The sequence below is a fragment of the Eschrichtius robustus genome, chromosome X (genome assembly GCF_028021215.1).
Source record: "Eschrichtius robustus isolate mEscRob2 chromosome X, mEscRob2.pri, whole genome shotgun sequence".
NCBI classification, from domain to species: domain Eukaryota; kingdom Metazoa; phylum Chordata; class Mammalia; order Artiodactyla; family Eschrichtiidae; genus Eschrichtius; species Eschrichtius robustus.
In genome coordinates, this window is record NC_090845.1 from 7,436,668 (window position 1) to 7,462,038 (window position 25,371).

At 48.0% G+C, this 25,371-nt stretch overlaps 1 long non-coding RNA gene across 2 annotated transcripts in view; it reads left to right on the forward strand.

Annotated features, from left to right (window-relative positions):
• The window catches only part of LOC137757144 (uncharacterized), a 48,905-nt gene extending 25,196 nt beyond the window's left edge, over positions 1 to 23,709 (forward strand). Inside the window, exons 1-3 of one of the 2 annotated variants that reach the window (XR_011072302.1) lie at positions 18,577 to 18,716; positions 19,667 to 19,861; positions 22,865 to 23,709. This is a non-coding gene — a long non-coding RNA (uncharacterized lncRNA). Of the gene's footprint in view, positions 1 to 18,576; positions 18,717 to 19,666; positions 19,862 to 22,864 lie in introns of those variants that run through there. The other variant, XR_011072303.1, reaches the window with a different exon arrangement.
• Positions 23,710 to 25,371: the final 1,662 nt, after the last annotated feature.

Consider the following 25,371-nt stretch of genomic DNA (forward strand, 5'->3'; position numbering starts at 1 on the left):
AACGTGAGGGCTCCCAGGACACTGATTCATTCCATATTTACATGCTCCAGTACTTGTAGCCATGGCTCCTTCTTTGGCAGGCTTTTGCATAGCTGAATAATGCTCGGAGCGAAACAGCACATCTTAAAGTCCAAAAGCAATCTCTTCCTTAACGTGAGCTCAATGCCCGTAATTTCATAATAATCCTAGAGTAGAAACAACTTTATTTTCAGGGATTTTACTAAAACCGTTCACTGATGATTTGGAGCTCCCATCCACCTCCCCTCCCCCCCCCCTTTTTCAATTCGATGAAACTGAGCATTTATCGAGTTTCTACTATGCGCCAAGCTCTGTGCTAGGCTCTTGGGGTGGAGGTGTGGCATACAGTTGGATCAAAGAGACATCCCTCCGCTGGCTCAGTTGTCGTCGTGTTTTCTCTGCTGCATTCCAGTGAACTACTCTGATCAGAAACATGGTAAAACCCATCTAGGAGATGAAAACAGATGAAGACACATGGATGTTGGGAACATAAGAGAGGCAACAGGAGACAAAGCCAGAAGCAACAGCAGCCCTCAGGATTGCTTCTGTGGCTCCAGGTCAGAGGAGGACTCTATATTTGGCTCCAAGCTTCCCAGCAGCCGGTGTGAAGGGAGAAACACGATCACCCGTGTAGCCACAGTGTGGAAACAAGCAGAGCAAATATAGCAGAACAAACACTGCTATTCTCCCTGAAAGAGCGTTCCTTCTCTCCCTTATTCTCACAACGTGGGCTCCCGCCATGGCCTGAGGCTAACAGTGTAGCCGGTAGACACACCGGGAGACAAGGTGAATAGCAGCCAGCAGGTGCAAGGGTGGAGTGTGGATGGATAGATGGGACCCTCCATAGGGGAACAGAAGAAGGGCACCTGGAAAGACCTGGGGGAACAGAACCCCGAAAGTGGGTCAGATTTCCAAAGAGGCAGAAAGAACAGCCTTCCATGCAGTGGGCACAGCCTGGGCAAAGGCACAGAGTTAGGAGAGAACAAAACATCTTTTGAAAGAGGCAAGTCGGCCAAGGGTAGCTGGAGTTTTAAGTCTCATGGAAGCAGATGAGGAAAAGTTGGAAAAGAAAAAGGCTGGAGCTAAGATTGTGAAATCTCCTGAAGCTGGGCTGAGGGATACATTATTGTGTGTGTTGTGGTTGGTCTTGAATGGGGAGACGTGGAAACTTTCTGGCAGCAGCCGGGAGCCCTGGGGGTGGTGTATTGAAAGAAGAGGAGATGGCAAGACCCGCTCCATGGCTGGGGAGTCACGGTGTGACGATGAGGAGGCCGTGAACCGGGCAGTGGGCAGAGGAAACGAGGCTCCAAGGAAGAGCTTCGGGAAGCTGGCGCTCACCGGCCTTGCCGAGGACTCAACCCTCGGCAAGGAGCCTCAGGGGGAAAGTAGGTGCTCCTCCACGTTGGCTAGATCAGCAGCCACCGGTTGAGGATGAGGGGAAAGGGTGGGACGCAAAGGCTTTTGGCTTTAGAACCTGGGCCGCCAGCAGGATTCCAGTAGCATTCACTGGAGTAAGGACGACAGACACAGAATCTGTCAGACAGGTTGGAGTCTGAAGAGTTTTTACAATACACAGTTTTTATAACCTCCCACCTGAGGTTGCCTGAAGGGGCACAAGGGGTGCTGGACATGTTCTGCATCTTGACTGGGACATTGGGTACATAGGTGTCAAAACCCACCCAACAGTACACAAAAGAGCTGTGCTTCTTACTGCATACTAATTATACCTCCATGCATTGAGATGTTTAAAATAAAGTTTCCAGCGGGCCAACAAAGGTAAAGAGATATTAGCTCTGCTCTAAAGGAGGTCATACAAGCAAACAAATACAAAAGAGCCCAACAATAAGGAGAAAGGTAAGGTGCTGAACATAAAGGGCAGAGCAGAGTCCTGGCTGGGGTTTGGGGATAGCTTCTCACAGTCGGTGATATTTGACCTGGGTTTTGAAGAATAAATATATTGGGAGTAAAACTGTCAAAAAAGAAAGGCAGGAATTCTAGTTTGCAGATGACTCATTGCATGATCAACTCAAACACATTTATTGAGATGCATTTTAAAGTGCCGTACAAACATGCAGAAGTTTATGCCTATAAAAAGACAGCGTCGGGCTTCCCTGGTGGCACAGTGGTTAAGAAGCCGCCTGCCAATGCAGAGGACACGGGTTCGAGCCCTGGTCCGGGAAGATCCTTCATGCTGTGGTGCAACTAAGCCCACGAGCCACAACTACTGAGCCTGCGAGCCACAACTACTGAGCCCGTGTGCCACAACTACTGAAGCCCACGCACCTAGAGCCCATGCTCCACAACAAGAGAAGCCACCACAATGAGAAGCCCACGCACCGCAACAAAGAGCAGCCCCAGCTCGCCGCAACTAGGGAAAGCCCACGCACAGCAACGAAGACCCAACGCAGCCAAAAATAAAATAAATTAATTTTAAAAAAAGAGAGAGAGACAGCTTCAGGCAGTGCAAGAACCTGGGTTTTGGAGGTGGGCCGTTCTCGGGTTGAGCCCCAGCTCCGCCTTTTATTGGTTGTGTGGCGTTGGGCAGGTTCTGTAATCTTTCTGTGAGTGCAGATGCTCCTTTCCCTACCAGCTGGTAGCAGTGAGAATTAGGGGAGTCAATGAAGTGAAGTGCTTAGTCCATGGTGAGTCTCCGTGAGCGTAAACTCGTGATTTGATTACCTAGCAAGGGCGTGTGCTTAGTATTCAAGTGATTGTTAAAATAACACGCCAGACGATACCCATACAGTTATATGCTTATTTTCAAATATTTCAGGTCTGAATGTTTTAAGTTTGGTTTTCTCACCTGTGAACCCCTGGGGACCTCCTGAATTTAACTTAGGACTCTCTGCAGTGTCTTCTATTAAATCCAAACATTTAAACATGCTAAACATTTATCACGGTGATGTGTATCTAAAACAGAGAACATTCTAACAGATGTGTGGGGAGTGTGTGTACGTCCTGTGTACTATGCTTTGCTTTTTTTTTTTTTTTCCCCCTCTCCCATTAAAAGAACACACGCGGAGGTCCCGTGTCCTCACTGATGGTGTACGAGACAGAGAATCACACTGCATATTCTAGAGCAGTCCCGTACCCTTGCTGAGTCTTTGAGGCCAAGGAAGTCACAGACAGGAGAACCTGTTGGTTTAAACCATTTCTTCCAGAAGCTATCAAACTCCTGACTGGTCTCACTGATGATGTGGCCAAGACTGACCTTTCCCCACCCCCATCACTTGAATCAAGGAAATCATCTTGCAGCCTGTCCCTGGACCACTTAGCAATCCCAGCTTCCAAGTGATGCTTCAAAGGGGACCTTTCTTCCTGTATGTACATAGCATTTATCACAAGCTGTGCCCGACACATATCAGAATGATCACTGGGAGACAGGTGAATGGTGAGAGAGTGATTCGAGTGATGAATGCTTTTTTAAATTGTTATATTTAGAATAGTCTGCCTCCCCAGCTGCAAGAATCCTTGCCAAGGCTGTCAGGTTTCCACATTTGTGGGCTGGCATCAGTTTACTATCTAAAATATTATAAAAAGCCAATGGGGTTTTCTTATCTTCCTTTTGGGTGTTGGGGGCAGGGCAGGGTGGGGGGAGAGCTGGTGTCTCCTCCTTTCCATGGTGTCTTTAGTTGATTGCGATGACAAGAACTGTCTTTTAAGTGGAAATTGTGACTATGCCCAGGAGCCAGTCAGGGACAGATTTACTTCAATGAAGTGAAGGACAAATTAAAATGGAAGATGGAAGCTGACATGCTTATTTGCAGGCAACACAAATGAATGAATGAGAACTATTTCTGAGTGTGGGAAGTACGTCCTGCAGATGGGAAACGCGTATGTAGGAAGGGAGCTGTTGGCCACATGTCTTGTAGATTGGGAGGCAATCTGTAGAGGGAGGTATTCTAGGGGGGAGTCATAACATCTTCCAGTGGAGACACTTTGCAAGTGTTGCAATTCTGTGACTTAACTGGGGCTCTGAAACCTTCAGTGTCTTCAGCCATAGATAAGCTTTCAAGGTTCCTTATCTATTTCACATCTGTCGTGCACCAACCACCGAGCACCCAGGGTGCGTGCAATTCCTTTCACCAGCTCCTCGTCTGTGCTCCTGCGGCAGTGTGCTATCAGATTACGGGTTAGAGTTCAGAGTATTCGCGTTCACACTTCAGCTCTGCTTTTGAGTACTGGGTGATGTCTCCAGTACTTGGGAAAGGCTGTGTGTTAGTTGCTGCATAATAAGTCCTTCCCTAATTTAGGAAAGTAAAACCACCATAAATATTTATTACATGTCAAAGTTCCTTTGGGTCAGGAATCCAGACAGGGCGCAGAAGGGACAGCTTGTCCTGGATTCACATTATTTGGCCTTCTGCGGGAGACTTAAAGACTGGAGACCAGAGCATCTAAAGACTGGAGGCTGGAGGACCTCCCTCCGACTTGGCAGGTGCATCAGTGCTGGAGAGGCCTCAGTTCCTCTGCACGTGGCCCTCTCCACAGGGCGGCTTGAGCATCCTAACAGGGCGGCTGGCTCCCCCAGAGTGAGCGACCCAAGGCTCCAACGAGGACCCTGAAATGGTTGCTATGACCCAGCCTCCAAAGTCACACACCATCACTTTCTCAGTATTCTGTGGGCCGCAGGGCGCGGCCATATTCAACGAGGGAGGAGCTGAGGCAACGGTGTGAACCCCAGGAGGTGAGGATCATCGGGGACTGTCTTGGAGACTTGCTACCACAGGCAGCATAAGCTAGCAAGCAGTGGGGTACAGTGGCAGGATGTGGTGTGTATAGTACAGTGGTTTAGAGCGCAGTGCTGTGCGACAAAGGCTCTCCGACCACACCGTTGGGGTTCACGTCCCAGCCTGCCACTTACTCTGTGGCCTCACGCAGATTGCTTAATCCCTTTGTGACTCGGTGGCCACATATTTAAAATGCAGTAGGCTAGATGATAGTTTGGAAAAAATTCATTCCCGACACTGTCTCCTCCCCCACCCCCTGCAGCATTCACGAGAGGAGAATAATTCCCCACCTCATCAGCACTGGGCTGGGCTCTGTGAGTTGCTTTGAACTCATGGTAGGCAGAGTGTACCTCCCCATTTCTGGGTTTTAGATTCAGCAACGCACCTTGGTTTGGCCAATGTGAGCAGATATGACACAAGTAGAAGCCCGAAATGAGTGCACGGTTTTGCTTGCCCTCGTGCATGTCTCCATCACTATGGGAAACACACGGTACAGTTAGTCCACTGGCTCAAAGACAAAGGGAGGTACCTGGAGCAAACCTGAGCCCAGCCTGACCCAGCTGTGCCCAGACTGGATCCACTGACTCTCAGCTGAACTGTGGACAGTGGACACACAAAGGAGATTAAACAACTGATGTGTGAAGCCAAAGAAATTTTTGTGGAGATGTTTGTTACACAGCATTTTTGACACGCCAGCTAACCAATACAGGTGGCAATGATGGAACCTACCTCATAGGGTCGTGCGGATTATATGAAATAACATATGTAAAGTGCCTAGAGCCCTGCCTGGTGCTGACGCTTGCTCGTAGAGCCTTGACTCACCTCTCAGAATGCAGGGTTGTCCCCTGACCCTCTGCAGACCCCCTTTCCCTAGTCCATGCACTCCACTTTGCCCCAGACTTCCTTGTCCTCCACTGCACTCAGCTTCACCCTCTCATGCCTTTCCACACCTTCCCAGGTGTTAAGCAGGTAACCTGACTAATTAATCCATGTTAGTACAATAGTGGGAAAATGTCACCTCCACCTCGCTTCCTCCCGCCAGCCTGGGAATCAGTGATTTGTTATTTTTGTTTGTTTGTTTTAAACATTTATTGGAGTCAAGGGCTCCTTTTGTCTCCCTAAGACGAATCAGTCATGGTGAACAGTGCAGAGGAGGGATGAAGGGATGGGCAGGCTGTCACAGGCTGGGAGGCGGAGGAGGATTGCTGCAGTATTAGGACAGTTTCTTTGAAGCTGGTGGAGCTTTGGGGCAACCTGGCCCCTCTGAACACACAGGTCCCATTCATGTCACTGCCAAGCTCTCCACCTATGCTCAGCGCCCAGCATCCCTACCTCTGCATGCAGGTGGTCACTGCTGAAAACGTTCGCTGGTCCCGCAAACACCCTCAGAGGAGCAGCAGAGGGTGAAGAGAATGGAAACACAGGAGCCTCCAACCTCACGATCAGGGTGGGCAGCAAGGGTGGTGTGCTTTACGGGAGACTTGCACGAGGAGGCAGAAGGAAAAGATGCAGCAAGAGGAAAAGAGGATAAAACTAAGTGGAGAAGAGATGGGGCCAGAAGAAAAAGGAGGCAGAAGAAACTCGGAAGAGAGAAATGTATCACTGCAGCGGAGAGAAAGGAAAACAAGAGGAGTGGAGAGGATTAGGCGTGGACTGCCTTTGGAAGCCAGAGGACAGGAAAGCATAAATAAATGTGTAGAGATCCAGAGGGAATTTTGATTCCTACAAACTTTCTCAACTAGTCCTAAAAGGGGGAGAAAAAACAAAAGATAAGGGAGACAGAATTTAACTTGTAAGTTCGTGTGGAAACTGACATGTTCCCATGGGTCTCATGCATGGGAATTTGCCTTTGTGAGTTATTCCTAGCATATTTGCCTGGCTTCTTAAACCAAGGATAAAAGACCAAGGTTTTAAAAGGAGATCATGGGTGAATCTTAATGAGGCCGACTGTATCAGTCTGGATTCTTAGTTGTAAACAGTAGGACTTAACTCTGGCTAGTTTAAACAGAAAATGAATTTATTAGGGAATAATAAGTAGTTCACAGAGTCTCCAAGAGGCTGTCTCAGACATGGAGCTGGCAAGGTCAGAAGCGGTGCCAAAACATGACAGAACAGCTCCCGCGAGGACCAGACTGCTGACACAGCTGGAAATAACAGCACAGCTCTACCTTGAATAAGAAAGGCGGGTTGGCCTAGACACAGGAAGGAGAACCCGTTTTCAGGCAAGGGATGGCATTGAGCTGTGTCTCAGTATCCATCCTCCCTTCCTTCTGCTGCAGGAGTTCTCAACCTGGGTGATTTTACCCACAGGGGACATCTGGCCGTGTCTGGAGACATTTGTCATGACTGGGGGAAAGCATCCCACTGGCATCTGGTGGGTGGCAGCCAGGGGGGGCAGCCAAGCACCTAACAATGCACGAGGCCCGTGCTCGGCTGGCCTCAGTCTCCAGCTGAGTGGCCCACCACAGCGCGGAGCCCCACCGAATCCACAGCCTAAATCATGGCCTCAGCAAAAGTGACAGCTCGACTGCCGGGACCTCGGGGGCCACTCCCACATTATCGACTCCTCCACAACTGAATCCGTAAGCACTGAGGCTCTCCGATGACAGGGGTCAACAAAATACAGCTTGGGAGCCAACTCCAGCCCCCTGCCTATTTTTTGTACGACTCATGAGCTATGAGTGATGTTTCTGTTTTAAAAATGGTTTTTAAAAATTCATCTGACGCCCTGGGAGGGGCTCTTGCCTGCCCACTCCCCTGCCTCCTGCCCCTTGCTGTACCCCACCTCACACCCCAGCCATCACGGGCACCTCTCATCCCTAGCAGGGACATGGTCTGCGGCAAGGTTCTTTGGTGGCCGTCCCCATCCCAGGATGGCAGCTCCATGGCACATGCAGTGGGTAAAGTGGTCAGGGGAGGAGGGAGGGAATCTCCTACCCACCCTCATCCAGGTACGTTCTTCCAGCATTTTGAACAGAGACCCTGAAGAATGTGCATCTTGCACTGGAATGTATACTTGCGTAACGAGCCTCGCCAATAATGGTCATCCATTTCTGCTTATAGAAAGGTACTCCGGTCTTTCCCCGCCGAGCGCTATGGTTGGTCATTTTTGTGCTGCAGGAATCACAGGGAAGTCCTTCTTTCTTGGGGCTTCTGCGGGCCCAGCGTGGTAGTGCTGTGCCGTAGCTGACTGACACTGTGAGGGTCTGTCCACATTTCTTCCCCACTCATATGTTCACATACAAAGGAGCAAGTTCCCCCGTGTGTGCGACAAGCCGCCGTGCTGAAGAGTTGAGGCTCCTGGAAGCAGTGCTCAGCAAACGGCTCTTGGGAGCCGGTGTATAAATACCCCAGCTCCCTCCTCCTGAGCAGCGAGAGCTCCGAGGTGCATGAGCTACGCTGTCTCCCCGCAGGTTCCCCCACCCCCCGCCCCGCCCCGCCCCGGGGATTGGGCTCCAGCTGCCCACGGTGCTCGCAGGCTTGGTGACGCTCCCCTTATTGGCCACCTTCAGTTCCCTTCCTCATCTCCTCACTCTGCTACAGCTGTCTCCTGGGATTTGCTCACATGTCAACCTGCTTGCACTCAAAGCCTGTCTCAGGGTCCGCTTTTGGGGAAACCCAGATCTGGACAGTTATCCAACTTAGAGCCCCACTGTAGGCATGAAGAAGACCTGGGTCCATTCACGTTTTAAGATGATGGCAGTGCAGCAGCAAGACAGAGCATGGGCTCCTTAGCCCTTGGCTGTGGGGATTAGCAGACAGTTGTCAGCTGCGGTCTAAAGAGAGGGTGCACCAGCACCAGAGACTGCCGAAGGGGAAAGCACAGGCCCCACGGCGGATATGATTAACGGTTAATGTTTTTTTCTGTTTGGTTCATAAATGTAGCATGTCAAAGCTAAATCAGTTGCTCTACAGCTCAGACACCTGACCCTTCAGAAAACAACATCTTTGTGGAAAAAAGAGCGACCAGAGAAGGGAACACATGGGACACCACATCACAGTCTCAATTACCTGACTCACTGGATCAGACTACTCAAGCAGAAAAGATTAAATATTGATTCTCAGTGGGGGCAGGGAGAGAACCATCTTTATTTCTCCTCCTCTATTCCCTGCATCTGCCTCGTTAACCCCTACGTAGAAGGAATATTCAAATCCCCCTACACGTCCACGACAACGTCCCACCTTTTATAGGATAAGTGATTTTTGGAAGAACCATTTTACTGAGATTGTTAGCCATTAATTGCCGCTGAAAAAAATATGATGCCCCGCCCCTTGCAGAGAAAATATAGCTTTACATTAGTGCAAGTGAAATTTGAATGTCAGAATTATTAGCTGTTGCATTAAAACTCAGTGCACACGTGCGAGGTTGAAAAGACTCTTACTATCTCTCGTAGTCTCGGATGGATTTTTTTTTTTTTTTTTAAACATGATTGCTTCTATTGTAATGGATGGAAAAGTCATTATTACATATAGTAAGTAAATGATAAAAACAAACCAACTAGATTTTAAAAGATACTTCAAAAATCTGCTTCTCATCATCCTTCTAAGCATTCAGGGAGATAATTTCTGTTTTTAACAAGGAAACATAACGGTTTCTTACTGTGACTTCTTAAAATATGAAATAAGCAATGATGGTTCATTTCAGCCATTTAAATCTTTCTATTCTTTTTGGTTCAGTGATGATCAAACCCGAATCTACTAAAAATACATAGTGGATTGCTCTATTTGAGTTGCGGCATCATCTTAAGCTTCCTGCAACCGTGTTGGCTCCTGGCTTGAATCTCCACAGGGGTTTTCTTGCATATTTGCAGTAATACATCAAGCTTGCTTTCCTGCTACTCACGAGTGCCGAGGAGGACAAACCAGCTAGCTTTTACTGTGAGGAGTGTTTCCAACCCTACTTCACAAGAGAAGCCAAATTGAGAAGGGATCTCGTCTCAAGGCCGAAAGTAGGGGGCTGGGGAAGACGGTGAAATTAACTTCTCGCTTCTGTCTTTCGGTCATGCCTATTTTGGATTCCCGCAACCTTGGCCTTCTCTCGGGTGTTAACAGCTGATGAAGGCGTGCATGGGTAACTCATCCTGTACAAGTAGGAAGGTAACTTTCTGCGCCGCTGAGCCCCACCAAGACCAGAAGAAGCACCTGTCTGAGCCCAACCCAAGCTGCTGGCCCAAGAACCATGAGCTAAATAAATGGTGTTTGTCTTAAGCCATTAAATTTCGGAGCTGTGTGTCAAACAGCAAAAGTTAACCAATACAAATACTTTGAAGAGTTATTTTTTTTTTTAGCTCTAATGAGCATACAAGAGTGATGGTCTGAAAATTATTCAGCAACTCAAAAACAACGTTTACAGTGGTGAAAAAAATTTAATCTTAAAACACAATTTTTTAAAAAATTAAATGATCATAGAGTAGAAAGCAAAGAATGCCACCAAATATCACCATCTAAAACATGGTCACAGATCCTGTGGGATTAAATTGTTCCATAGATCTAACCACAAAAAAACCCACAGCTATTTACATACATCATCTTTTTATTTACAAGTAGCAAGATAACGTTCACATTTTTTAAATTGAAGTCTAGTTTCCATACATTGAAATGCATAAGTCTAAATGTTCGGTTAGATCAGTTTTAATGATGCATATGCACATGTAACCCAAGCCCCTATCAAAATATAGAACATTTCCATCATCCAGACAATTCCCTCATGCCTCTTCCTAGTTAAACCTCTACCCAGAAGCAACCACTGGTCTGCCTTCTGTCACTAAAAATTAGATCTGTCTTTCCTAGAATGTCATAAATCTTGTAGCATGTACTCTTTCATGACTGGCTTCTTTCACTCAGCAAAACGTTTTGGAAATTCATCTTTGTATGTTGGTGCATGTAGCAATAGTTCTTTCCTTTTTAGTGCTGAGTAGTATTCCATTCCATGGCTAGGCCACTGCTTATTTACCCATTTTCCTACTGAAAGATGCCTAGACTGTTTCCAGTTTTTGGTGACTGGAAATAAAACAGCTATGAACATTCTTTTTGGGGGGGGGGGTGTATTTTGGGTTTTTTTAACATCTTTATTGGAGTATAATTGCTTTACAATGGTGTGTTAGTTTTTGCTTTATAACAAAGTGAATCAGCTATACATATACATATATCCCCATATCTCTTCCCTCTTGCGTCTCCATCCCACCCTCCCTATCCCACCCCTCTAGGTGGTCACAAAGCACCGAGCTTATGTCCCCGTGCTATGCGGCTGCTTCCCACTAGCTATCTGTTTGACATTTGGTAGTGTATATATGTCCATGCCACTCTCTCACTTCGTCCCAGCTTACCCTTCCCCCTCCCCGAGTCCTCAAGTCCATTCTCTACGTCTGCATCTTTATTCCTGTCCTGCCCCTAGTTTCTTCAGAAAACCATTTTTTTTTTTTTAGATTCCATATATATGTGTTAGCATACGGTATTTGTTTTTCTCTTTCTGACTTAACTTCACTCTGTATGACAGACTCTAGGTCCATCCACCTCACTACAAATAACTCCATTTCGTTTCTTTTTATGGCTGAGTAATATGCCATTGTATATATGTACCACATCTTCTTTATCCATTCATCTGTCTACAGACACTTAGGTTGCTTCCATGACCTGGCTACTGTAAATAGTGCTGCAATGGACAGTGTGGTACATGACTCTTTTTGAATTGCGGTTTTCTCAGGGTGTATGCCCAGTAGTGGGTTTGCTGGGTCGTATGGTAGTTCTATTTTTAGTTTTTTAAGGAACCTCCATACTGTGCTATGAACATTCTTGCACTAGGCTGTTGTAGACATACATTTTAATTTATCTTAGATAACTACCTATGAGTAAAGTTGCTGGGCATAGAACTGATACGTTCTAAACTTCTTAACAAAATGCCAGTCATTTTTCCAAAGCACTTGTGTTATTTTAAATTCCCACCATCACTGTGTGAGAATTCTGGTGGCTCCACATCCTTGCCCTCCTTCAGTGTGGTCAATAACTGAGCCATTCCAGGACATCGTATTTCATTGCAGCCCAAATAACTTCTTTTTTTTTTTTAATTTATTTATTTATTTTTGGCTGCATTGGATCTTTGTTGCTGCGTGCCGGCTTTCTCTAGTTGCAGCGAGCAGGGGCTACTCTTCGTCGTGGTGCACGGGCTTCTCATTGCGGTGGCTTCTCTTGTTGCGGAGCACGGGTTCTAGGTGCACGGGCTTCAGTAGTTGCGGCAGGCGGGCTCAGTAGTTGTGGCTCGCGGGCTTAGTTGCTCCGCGGCCTGTGGGATCTTCCTGGACCAGGGCTCCAACCCTTGTCCCCTGCATTGACAGGCGGATTCTTAACCACTGGGCCCCCAGGGAAGCCCCCAAATAACTTCTTTTTAAAAGTTTCCTTTGCATGCAAATGTTGAGCAACACTTGTTTCACTAAACAATAATGATTTGGGCTAACTAATTCGCATCACAGAGGCAGCTTGTTCAAGTACCCCATCATAAGGTTAAGAGCCACTGGGACATGTGATGATAATGAATAAACAGAAATGAGCATGTGGGAGAGGGGGTTGAAAACCAGAAACCAGGCCACTACTATCCAGGATTAAACGTGTCCAGCCCCTTAATCATCTTTGACGGTCTTGAGTTTGTCATGGGTGATAGTTGGAATTTAATTCATTCAGATATTTATTAAGCCTTAATTTTGCACTGAGCATTGAGTATAAGGTCATGAACAGGGCAGATGTTACCCCTGCCTTCATGGAGGATACTGTTCAATATTTAGTGGGTGAAAGTCGCCAAATAGAAAGGAACTTCAGGACAGTGCAGTGAGGACCGTGGTCAGGAAGCATGTAGGAGGCACCTATCTAGGACTTGAGGGCTTCGTAGAGAACGTCTGGGAGGGTGAACTGCCGAAGCAGGTGGAAAGACGGGGGGGTTCCAGGCCGAGTCATGAGCCTATAGGACAGATGAGAGAGAGTGGTGAGAAAGAGCGTGGTAAACAAAGAATACCACGTGTGGAGCAGAATAGGTAGGCAGGGGCCAGGTCTTGGAAAGCTTGTCATGTCAAAAATGTGGCTGTTACTCAGAGGACAATGGGAAGCCATGTTTTTGGATTTATGAAGGAACGTGAGCGGGGATGTAAAAGGGTATGGCCGCAGTGGAAAATGTTTTGATGGTTCCTCGATAAGTTAAATATGAAATTCTCATAGGACCCAGCAATTCTACTCCTGGGTATGTAACCCAAAGAACTGAACACAGGGGCTCAAACAAATATGTGCACACAATGTTCACAGCAACACAATTTACAATAGCCCCAAATTGGAAACAACCCAAATGTCCACCAACAGGTGAATGGATAAATAAAGTGTGGTATTATAATGGAATATTATTCCAGTATAAAAAAGAGTGAAGAACTGATACATGCTACAGTGTGGATGAACCTTGAAAATACTGTGCTAAGTCAAACAAGCCAGACAAAAGCATATTGTGTGATTCCACTTACATGAACTATCCAGATTTGGCAACTCCATAGAGACAGAAAGCGGGTAAGTGGTTGCCAGGGGCTTCGGGTTGGGGGGGAATGGGGGGAGACTGCTTAGTGGGTGCAGAGCTGCCTTTGGGGGTGATGGAAGTGTCCTGGAGCTAGAGAGCTGAAGGTGGCACAACGTCGTGAATGTACTGAGTGTCACTAGCCGTCAGTTTTATGTTATGCGTGCATTACCACAGTTTCTTTGAGAGGGAGTATGGTACCATGGAGTTTGTTTTGGGAAGATCAGTGTGGCTGTGAATAGGGAGAGACAAGTCTGGAGTTAGGGAGACCAGGTAAGATCATTTAATTCAGGAGGGAAATGAGAGTGCGGGAGTAGTGAGTGACGGGAGGAAAACAGCAGACGGAGATCACATCGGGAAGAAGTCAGGGCAGGTGACGAGCGTCTGGGGATGAGGAAGGCAGGGAAGGCAAAGATAAAGCACCAGGTCATCGGGGCAAAGACATCTCAGAAATTATTTTGCTCTTTTCACACTTCTCTCGCTTTTAATAATACACCTGCATGGCCTGCTATTGGAGACATTATGGATTTTGCATTGTAAATATTTCCATTTTTTCCATAGCTGTGTTTATCCCAAAGCATGCCGGCTTTCTGCCGTTGGAGACAGGGCCTAAGTCCCTATGGAGAGACAGGCATCAACCAGTTCAAAAAACTAGACTGCCCTTCAGGCATCTTACCCATTTCTAAGGCCATGCTGACACAGATCGAGCTTTTCCAGCTCCACAAGTGGTTAGGATTGTAATTTCTAGTTCAAACGATAAATACAGAGAAAATTGTAGTTTATCTGATAAACTCATCACTGAAAGATAAAATTTATCTTGGGGAAACCGTCATTATAACGATAACATCAACCAAAGAGCCCGGCTATTTACCACATGCCAGGCACCATGACGAGTGCTTTACATCTCCGAGTGTGCGTGGCCTCTCCTCCCCAACCTACAAACCCCCGCACCTCCCTGCCCAAGAACCCAGGTCCTCCTCTCAAATAATCCCCAGTCAGGGATTATCCGGGGTTCTTGCTTCTTGTCTCTATTTCTCCTCCCTCCCTCCCCTTGATAAGGTGAGAAGAAACCCTATTCAAACCTGAAGCTCCACAGTGTCAAGTCCTAACAGAGCTGTTGTAAACTCAGGAGAGACAGATGGCTTAAATGGCCTTCTGAACCAGGAGTCGGCAGACTTTTCTGCAAGGGGCCAGAGAATAGGTATTTTAGACCTTGCCTTCCATTCGGTCTCTGTCACAACCACTCAACTCTGCCATTGAGGCTGAAAGCAGCCAGAGACACTATGTTCATGAACGGGAGTGGGTACGTGCCAGTAAAACTTTATTTGCAGAAATAGGCAGTGCACCTTACTTGGCCCATGGGCTATGGTTTTCCAGCCCTTGTTGTAAACTGAGGGTTTGCGACCACGTTTTGATTTTACTTACCTATAGTTGGCCTGGTCCTCCCCGCGAAAAATAATCCAGCAGTGATGAGTGGGCTGCCAGGGAAGGGACTGTGGGCTTCAGCTGAAAGCACAACCTCTGCTTTATGCCCCAGCGGGCTCGTGATCATTACTGTCCTCTCACCGTTACGCGCTCAGATATTGTTGAGGTAACGGCCTAGTTAGAGACTGCTTGGTCATGTTCCACTCAGCAATGCCTGGCCCTCCCGCCAAGCAAAGTGGGGAAGAGGAAAACCATCCAACTAATTAATTCTTTGGTCCCCAGCAATTATGCAGGCCAGGACTAGTGAATTATTTAAAACTGAAAATTAATTATTCAGTGAGAGTTCCCAAGACGCATCTCTGGCCACACAGTCAGAGAGAAGAAAGCAGGGCACACCGCCACTTTAGAATTCAGATGCAATAGAGCGAGAGTCTGAACTTGCTGCTGCTGGTTGGGTCCGGGGAGGAAGGAGCCACGGAGGCTGCAACAGGTGTGAGGGCGGGCACAGTCAACCCCACAGTGGACCGCGTGCTTCAGAAGAGGGAGGGTGCAGACATAAAACGCAGAAACAATCTTAACGTGGGCTTCCCTGGTGGCGCAGTGGTTACGAATCCACCTGCCAATGCAGGGGACACGGGTTCGAGCTCTGGTCCGGGAAGATCCCACATGCCGCGGAGCAGCTAAGCCCGTGCGCCACAACTACTGAGCCTGCGCTCCACAACTCCTGAAGCCCACGCACCTAGAGCCGGTGCTCCGCAACAAAAGCCACCGCAATGAGAAGCCCTCGCACCACAACGAACAGTAGCCCCCGCTCGCCACAACTAGAGAAAGACCACGCGCAGCAGCAAAGACCCAAAGCAGCCAAAGGTTAATTAATTAATCTTTTTAAAAAAGAAAAAACGATCTTAACATGAATGCCCCTACCCGTTAGCAGACCGAGACTGAATAATTGTGCCTTCATCGTGTGTTTGGCTTGTGTCTTTCTCTGTAATTGTGGATTCTTAGAGAAAATGTGATTTTTAGACAAAGCTACTTGAGGCACTTGCTTCTCTTAATATTGCCAGCCAAGTATTGTTACTTGCCTAATAAGAAGCTGGAAGGCGCAGAACATGCGATCCATTCCAGGTGAACTTGTCACCAGGTGTGTGAATGAACTAATCCAGCAGATCTCACAGAGGATTTCCTAGGAGCCAATATTTTTACCACCAAATAACTTGTATTTTGAGCTAATTATAGATTCACAGGAAGTTGCAAGAATAATGCAAAGGAGTCTCTTGTTCCCACCATTCTTTTTTCCCCAATGGCAGCATCTCACATAAAACCATGGCACGTTATCAAAGCCAGGGAATCGACAAAGGCACAATACAATGAACTAGCCTACAGTCCTTACTCGGATTTCACATTTTTTTGTGCCACTCATGAAATAGGTGTGTCATTGTGTGTAACTGTATGAAGTTGTACCACTTCTAGATTTGTATAACACCGCCACTATCTAGACACAGAACTCTTCCATCACCACGAGGGAAATCCCCATGTCATCTCTTTACTCTCACATCCCCCTTCTTCCCCAGCCCCTGGCAGCCAATGATCTGGTTTCCATCTCTATACTTTTGTTATACTGAGGAAGTTCTGCAATGCAGTCATAAAATATGTGACCTTCTGAGATTGGCTTTGTACACTCTGCATAATTCCCTGGAGATTCTTCCAAGTTTTTGCGCGTATCAATAAATAGTGTGTCTACACTGAAGGGCGTCCAGACTGATACCAGTTTTGGGCTCTTACATATTTGGCTGCTGTGGGCCAGTGTCTGTGTGAACCTCAGTTTTCATTTCTCTGTGATGAATGCCCAGGGGTGACTGCTGTGGTCCAGATTTCCAGAGCGGGATCCAGCAAAGTTGAATGATTTTACGTTTGTCCCCCTATTCCAGTTCCAGAGCAAACCATTTGTGTGCACCAATTGTTTGGGTTGCTGACGAGACGTACCGTTAGCCGCCAAAGGCAGGGAACACCCTGGCTTCAGTGACTATTATTCAATCTCTTCTGTTTATGCAAGAAATCTAGATTAGAAATAAGTCTTTCCTATGGGGCGTGGAGGGGCGGAAGACAAACTTTCTCTGCAAACAGGTGTTTGTGTAACCGAGCAGGACCCTCTGGGGCCTTCCTGGGACAGACCCCTCCCCCATATTCATTCTCTGCTGTAGCTCCTCTCTGAAGTACCTAGATAACAGTACTTGATGCACCTTCCTGAGTTGTTTTACAGATGCTAAGCCCCCACCAAATGGAAGAGCTAGCTACTTGGTGACCATGAGCCCATAGCCCCCAGGCCTACTAGAGCCTAAGGAATGATAATGTTAACCCACGGGACATGCCCTGTTACCTCACCATCAGCCAATCAGAGACCTGTGTACAAGCTGATCACACACCCTGCCACCTGCCTCCCTCAGCTGGGCTTTAAAAATGCTTTTCTGAAACCCATTTGGGAATTCGGGCTTTTTGAGCACTAGCTGCCCTGGACTCCTTGCACGGTGCCTGCAATGAAGGCTGCACATTCCTTCACCACAGCCCCTGGTCAATAGATGGGCTTTACTGTGCACAGGCGATGGGACCCAAGCTTGGTTCAGTAAGAGCTGGTTCAAGCTCTTGCTTTAAGAAAGCAAAAGAGGGACTTCCCTGGCAGTCCAGTGGTTAAGACTCCGCACTCCCAGTGCAGGGGGCACAGGTTCAATCCCTTGCTGGGGAGCCAAGATTCCGCATGCCGTGCAACGCGGCCAAAAAAGAAAAAGGAAGCAAAAGAAAAAGAGTTTCTAAGAGATATCTGTCAAGGGCCAAAGAAGTCTAGAAAACAATGCAGGCTTTCATGCGGCAGGCTCTCGTGAACAAGATCTCCTCCCAGACATGGATAATGTACCTCAGGGTCCCGTGGGATTCCTTTGCAGCACCTGCTGGAAGTAAGTATCGCTCAAGAAAACCCACATTTGAATGGGGAGCAGTGTTTCCTTGCCAGTTCCTCCACCTTGGACTCGGATCTGAGACTTGAGGCTTGGGAACAGGACATCTGTTAAGACTGGCCCAACGGCCCCCAAACCCCCCTCTCCCCAAGTCACATTTGCTTTGGGTCGTTTTGAAACCAGCACCTCTTTGATGATGAGTAGGTAAAAAAAAGCAGGTACTACCCACAAGGTTAATTTTTCACTACGTCTTGTTTGCATTGTTGGTTTCCATTGCCCACAGTAGAAATTAAGCAGTGATTTTTATGCTCCAGGGGAAAAACAATGTTGAGTAAGAAGGCAAGTTTCAATGACTTGCTTCTGGCCAGAAGGAGATGGTGTGTCCCACGCTCCTGGAGGAGGGGGAAGCAGACCAGCATCCCCCGCCAAAGTCTGGCAAGGGCTGCTTAGGCAGGGCATGGCCAGAGCCATGCACCACAGTCTCCACTTCCCCACCCAATGGGCAGAGGCTTACTGAGGGCCCTGTTTACATTGCCATTCAGGCACAATCTCATTCCTTCCCCAGAATGCAGAGAGCAAGGACTCTGTGTGTACCGCTGCCACCTCACCGACTGTCCGTTGTGAAGTCCAAGTTGTGCGAACACTTTCTCTGAACATGTAGCTGGGGGGAAAAGGTGATGCAATTAGGTAGGGCAATAGCTGCCGTGAACAACAAGTTTTCTTGAGTTGATGAAATAAGTAGGAGAGAAAAGAGGTCCCTTTGTGTGTCTTCCCCATCTCTGTGTCTATTTTCAGATCCAAACTGTTTCCTGTTAAAATATGCATGCCAGCATTTTATTTTTAACAAATGCTAGCCAAAGTATGCATTAGTGTCTTCTCCTCAGTCTCTAAAATTGGGTACGATGACCTAAATAGCTGGGGAGTAGCAGGAGGAGGAAAGGTTCTGAGAAGAATGTATAGACAGGAGGAGCTGAGTGGAGGAAAAGGAGAAACTTGCTGTCTTGGTGGTGAGGGGCAGACTCCTGGGTCAGCCTCCAGGCGGAGAGGACAGGGGTGAGCGGAGGGCAGGGGTGACTCACTGAGGATGCTCTTAACCCACTGACTTGGGAAATTCGTTTGCAAGGGTAGCTTTTTTTTTTTTTTTTGGCTGCGTTGGGTCTTCGTTGTTGCACACGAGCTTTCTCTAGCTGTGGCGAGCGGGGGTTACTCTTGGTTGTGGTGCGCGGGCTTCTCATTGCGGTGGCTTCTCTTACTAATACTAATAATATGCACATGCTGTTATTTCTTGATTTGTTCATTTCAGTCAACTTCTATGATGGTACCTGGGGATTTGGCTCGTGTAACCACCCCAGTTCAACGCCCTCCAGCCCCTCAACTTAGATGTTATGATTTTTGTTTATATAGTCTTTGTATTATTTTTTTATAAATGTATTTGTTTATTTATTTATTTTTGGCTGTGTTGTGTCTTCGTTGCTGCATGTGGGCTTTTGCTAGTTGCGGCGAGCGGGGGCTACTCTTGGTTGCGGTGCGCGGGCTTCTCATTGCGGTGGCTTCTCTTGTTGCGGAGCATGGGCTCTAGGCATGTGGGCTTCAGTAGCTGTGGCACACAGGCTCAGTAGTTGTGGCGTGCGGGCTCTAGAGCGCAGGCTCAGTAGTTGTGGCGCCCGGGCTTAGCTGCTCCGCGGCATGTGGGACCTCCCCGGACCAGGGATCGAACCCGTGTCCCCTGCACTGGGGACCACTGCACCATGAGGGAAGTCCCTAGTCTTTGTATTATTACAGCTTCCTATGTTCTCTGCTAATCCAAGTGGCAAGCTATGATTACATTTCCTTTCTTGTTGAGCTCTGAATATTTTCTGGAATTAAAACCTGTCGCGTGCCATTGCTTAGTTTTCTAGGGATGTATGCCAGTTTTTTCCACATGCTTTGCACTGTCCATTGATGACTCCCCCAAATGCTCAGACACATTAAGTAACCTAACCATCCTCGTTTTCCCCATGCAGAGACCACCGCCTCGCCCGCCTGCTCTGCAACGCACTGATTTGACCTGGAAACCAGCACACGGCTTGTGCTGAAACACCCCAGCCTCTCTCCTGCACTGGCTCTCGCCTCCTGGTCTCCTTGTGTTCCCCGTTCTCGGTTTACTACTTCGTGTTTCAGAAACACATTCTCCAGGAGCTTCCGAAGAGAGTGTGCAGGTGAGGTGCATACCGTTGCTATCTTTGCAGGAGGCGGAACCTGCTCACTCGACCCCTTGGTTCTACCTGAGAGAGAGCTGTCTGTACTGGAAACGTCCTCAGAATGTTCTCTGCTTTCCTTCTGGTCCTGCTGCCCTAAGGATCCAACTGCCCTTGGACTCTTGTTCAACCTCATCGGAGATGACTTGTTTTCCTCTGCAGAACCTTTTCACCCCTAGAAATAGAACAGGTGCCCCAAAGTCAGTGGTCTAATAGCTGCAATTTAAAAGGTAAAAAAGAAAGATGTGACATTAATTTTAAGAATATATTTTATTTATCCAGTATATCAAAAATGTAATGGTTTCGACCTGTAATCAATATAAAAATTATCAGTGAGAGGTTTTACCTTGGGGAAGTCTTTGAAATCAGGTGTGTATAGCACACTCACAGCCCACTTGATTCGGACCTGACATGTCCAGTGAGCCTGGGTGCTCAAGTATTTGGGTGAGGAAGAGGGTCTTTGTGGATACAAAGCTGGCCAACCTTCCTGGTAGGTGGCCGTCACACAGCAGGTCATGTCACTGCCCCAGGACTTCTCTAGCCTCTGCCACGGGGCCCGACATTCAAGATGTGTTCTTGGAGTCCTGGAGGATTCTTCAGGTTTGCAACATTTTCTGTGAAAGAACCCACAATTCCTGGAAGAAGTGACTCTTCGGGCCTTACTGGGTAACAGGCAAAAAGGAAACTGGGTATACAGCCAGCAGAGGGCCGGCCCCTGCCCAGTGGGTCTCAGGTCGGGTGACAGGCTGAGGGGCGGAGGGCAGGAGGAAGGAATACAGGACAGGGCTACTCTCCTTCCCCTTCTCTCTCTCTCCGTCTTCTCTGTCTCCCTCCCTCTCTCTCCTCTTCCCCTGTCCCCTTCTCTTCCTCTGCCGTGCCCCTCCCCCAGTCCCCATGACAGTCAAGACCCAGAGGTGCCCACCAGGGGACCTTTTATGCTCACTCAGGCGGCGAAGGATTCCCCACTTGTATCTGTCATCTTCAAACTACAGACAAGAGCAAGGCTCCTACTTTGCTTGTCAAACATTTACATCATTTACACAGCGCTCATTCTCAGCCTGCCACTGTTCTAAACCCTTCTGCAAATACGCCCTCATTTTAGCCTCATCACAGCCCTGTCCCCATTCTAAGGATGAGAATGCCGAGGCCCCGAGAGGGTCAGTGTATAGTTCAGGTGTGTCTCCAGGCAGTGGCTCCATGCTCCAAGCTCTCGGCCACTGCTGGTGGCTCCCCGTCTCCACGGGGTTCCCGCACAGTGAGGTGGAGCACGGCAAGTGTGGATGCTTCGCTGTGACGTGGTCTGCACTGCAAACAAAGCCCGGGGGCTTTGAACTGAACTGTGCAGAATGGGTGTAAATCCAGAGCCTAGGCGGCACTCCCAGCAAGGTCTGAGTTCCACGTGCTCCCTGGGGCTTCCGTCCTGACCCTTTCCGGTTTCACCGAGTCTGGCCCCCTCATCCACCCTCACTGCCGCAGAGAGCCAGCTAGAGACAGAGGGCATAGCTCACCGGCTGGTAGTACCTTGGAATATGAAACTCCCACCTGAGCACATTCCGGCCGGGTGAGGCTCCCTACTGTTTCCAACTATGAACGTTTATTCTACCTTTTCCTTTCTGCCTGATTCAACTTTCCGACTTCCAGGGTTTTCAACATGTTGGTGAGTCTCAAATCCCTTGTATGTGTCTTGCTAGGAACCAGCAAGCTCATAATTAATAAGATCTGATAAATTTGGACTCCACTAATTTGCATTATGTGATGGTTTTGACAGAAGCTGGGCCAGAGTGAACCTTCACTCTGTGAAGAAAAGGCTGGCTAATCACTGTAATAGAGTAAACATTGCAGGGACTGGATTAATCTGTTTTTCAGATCATGGAGCTATGATGCTTGTTTACGCCTATATACCAGCACGTGCAATTTCATACACGTAATAATAAGAGCTGATCTTTTGTTTTCAGGACCGTTGGTTTAGCTATCACGTCCTTGGGTAATGCAAGCGTCCTGCCTTTTTTTTTTTTTTTTGGCTTTGTTGTTACATCTGTGTTTGCCCAGTCGTGGTTTCCCCTGAGCCTCTTGCAGCCACACGGACCTGGGAATGTATAATTATGATCTCGTCTCTTAAAATCCTACGCGTCTTGCACTTCAACAGTTCTGAGCTATTGGAGCTCTTACTTAACAAGCAACCCTAGGTGGAGAGACTGCTAAAAGAGAAAAATGGTTTTCTGAGTCAACAAGCAAAACCTTGCTGTAAATTTCCTAAAGATAGCATTGACAGGATACATAAATATTCCAAACTCGGAAGCAGAGACTTTTGAGATAAAGCCTCCAGTTTTGGGAGACAGTGAAGGGTCAGGGCTATATATTCTGGTCTGAGAAAAAGAAGTGGAAATTGCAAATCTGTACATGAGCTATGAGGAGTTCGTATGCTGGTGGCAACGCAATTACCTTTAAATTAATCGTCAGGAAAATGAATGAATACAGGAATGTGGCTTTTGAGTTTTAATATGATTTTTCAGTAATAACTATGTAGGAACAACTAACTAATTCAGGACAAGTGTCTTCAAAAGTCTATTAAAATATAGCTCTGGTAAATTAAATGGCACCATTTCCTCGTGCTTCTCTCTTTAACACAACTAATAAATTATTTTTCATGCGTGTAATAAATATTAGATAACTTGAAATTGGGTTATCCCTTATTGTGGTGCTGATATTTTTAGCATGCATCCAAAAATGTGACCTTGGATATTCCAGAAATATTCCTGGGTTCTACCACGGTAATTAGTACTTAATTTCACTGGGATTGTTTTCCCCATGCTCCCAAAAAAGTGCACGCTAATTATGAATTATCCTCATTTGTTCATTAAAGCAAGCCCTCAAAGGACATCCTTAAGATGACAATTTATTAACCTAAACCAGGCTATTCTATGTTCTTAAAATAATACAGCCTTTCAAATATTTTACATTCAGAACTTGCCTATGAATTTATGGCAACCTCCCAGATAATCTGACTCACTGTCAGTTCACCCTGATTCCTGAGCCATCCTTTCAGAATGAGCACAGGCGGTGCCATCGCTAACCACAAAGTGCATGGAATGCACGCCTCCCAGCAAGAGATGGAAACTCTCATTTCTGTTTGCTGCCTGCCCTGCACCCAGACGGCTGAGACATAACCCACCTTGGCACCCAGCGCACTGCGAGGCCTGGACAAATGTAGGCAACAAAGCCTTGGCTGGAGGCCCCTCCCCACAACCCAGAGGGTAAGTCCCTTGGGGTGGGGTCCATCTCCCTCCACTCCTTTCCCTGGAGCCTCCCAGCACCTGGGGCAGGAGCCGCCCTCAGGGTCGGCTGCAGGGATGTATGAACACCTCTGTTTGCAGGATTGGCGCCTACACTCTGTGCCCCAGTACCTTTGCCCACGAGACTGCTTCTCCCAGCTTTCCTCCTGTTCCCCAGCAATGTTAACATGAAGGTGCTTTCTCAGCAGTGCCAGGGTTGCCCTCCATTTGAGCTCGATTAGAGTTCCCACCAGCAGTGGGAGGAGGCTGGGAATGGTCCCCTGGGGCTCCAATTCTGGTGGCCACGGCACTAGACGTTCCTCACAACTTGCTTGTGAAGTATTAGTGGACCCGTGCTTCAGGTACAGAAAATAAGGCATACTGAGGTTTGAGGGTCTCACTGAGTAGCCTGACCTCTCAAGTGCCATGTGGGCCTCTGAGCCCAGGTCTCCAACATCCCTCTGCTTCCGCCGTGAGGCCAGACCAACGAGTTTGAGTCTTTAGTGCACAGGAGAGGGAGACCCAGGAAGAGTGTGCCAGAGATACCTGTGCAACCACATTCTGTACCATCCACAGAAATAGGGGTGGGATGCTATATTCGTTTCCTAGGGCTGCCATAACTGGTACCACAAACCGGGTGACTTGAAACAACAGAAATCTATTCTCCCCCAGTTCTGGAGGCCAGAAGTCTGAAATCAAGGTGTCGTGGCAGTGCCATGCCCTCTGAGGGCCTTGGGGGGGAATCCATTTCATGCCTTTGTCTTAGCTTCGGGCATTGCTGGCAATCCTTGGCGTCGCTTGGCTCGGGGACGCATCCCTCCAATCTCTGTCATCACATGGTCTTCTGCCTGGGTGTCCTCGTGTCCTCGTCCCTCCGTGCGTGTCTGTGTCTGTGTGTCATCGTCTCTCCTCACAAGGACATCAGTCCTGCTGCGTCAGTGCCCTCCTTGATCCAGTAGGACCTCCTCCTAACTAATGACGTCTGCAAAGGCCCGGTCTCCAGCTAAGATGACGTTCACGAGAACTAGAGCTTGGAACTGCCCATATCTTTTGGAGGGGGAGACACAGTTCAGCCCCTAACGTGCGAGCTGCGACGTCGCTTGCTTTCTGCTCAGCTCGCTGGAGGCGTGCAGCGGTGAAGCCACCGCTGGTAGAGGATGTCTTGCTGCTCAAGGCGGGCCCCACACCTGAAGGCAGCCGCAGTTTTGGGTAGATCCTCACAATCTAAAGGTCACCCGCGGGCTCCGGGGTCTCAGATCTATCCAGGGATGCTGCTAGATGTCTCCCAGTGCTCAGGATGGCCTCCACCACAGAGAACGACCCCGCCCATGAGGTCAGTAGGGCTGAGTCTGAGAAACCCTGCCTCAACCCCAGAAGTGATCAAGTGAGACGTTCAGGCATCTCTGTGGGAGATACATTTTGGGGTCCAGCTTGAGGAACCCTGCCCCAGGCCATGCCCCTCGCTGTGTGAGACGCTCTTCAAATTGTCCAGTTCAGGAAACCCTGTTTCCTGCCCAGGTGGACACTGTTATGCTGATTTTTTTGTCAGTCCATTAGCAAAGGACTAATACAAGAGCAGGCAAGTTTTGAAGATGGAGGGAAAAGGTGTCGGAAGGTTCTGGGATGTGAGAGGCTGCCTGATTGGACAGAGCAGAGGCAGCAGAGAACACATGGTTTTAAGCTGGTGGGAAGCAGGACATGGTGCTGTCAGCCCCAGGGAGAAGCCAGGCTCCCAGAAGGGAGGGGAGGACAGCTAGGGAGGAAGCGTGTATGCCTCACAGCGTGCCAAGTGAGAGCGGACCACAGTCCTACGTCAGCCAGCCGCTAGGAGAACGGAAAGCCTACAGTCGACTCTGGAGAGCTTGGCGTCTTGGGTGACGTCTCATAAAAAAGTCAAGAGCGGGCGAGTCAGAGGCAACGCTTGCTCCACTGAATCGGCTGCAGTTCTGAATTGTCTGTTTGTTTGACTGCATACGCTGCTTCTCTCAGTGCATGTGAAGCTCCTGCAGTATTCTCCTGCTGACTGTAACTTTCCACCCCCCTTCTTTTTACGTTTTATATTTGCTTAGTTATCTTATTTATTTGCTTCAGATGTTTGGATGTATGATACTAAATGTCAGCAGAGCGTTCTTACACACCCAGGCTGGCTTCCAACACTGCGTCTTATTAAGTGATTTGCTTGGAACAAGAAACATTTTT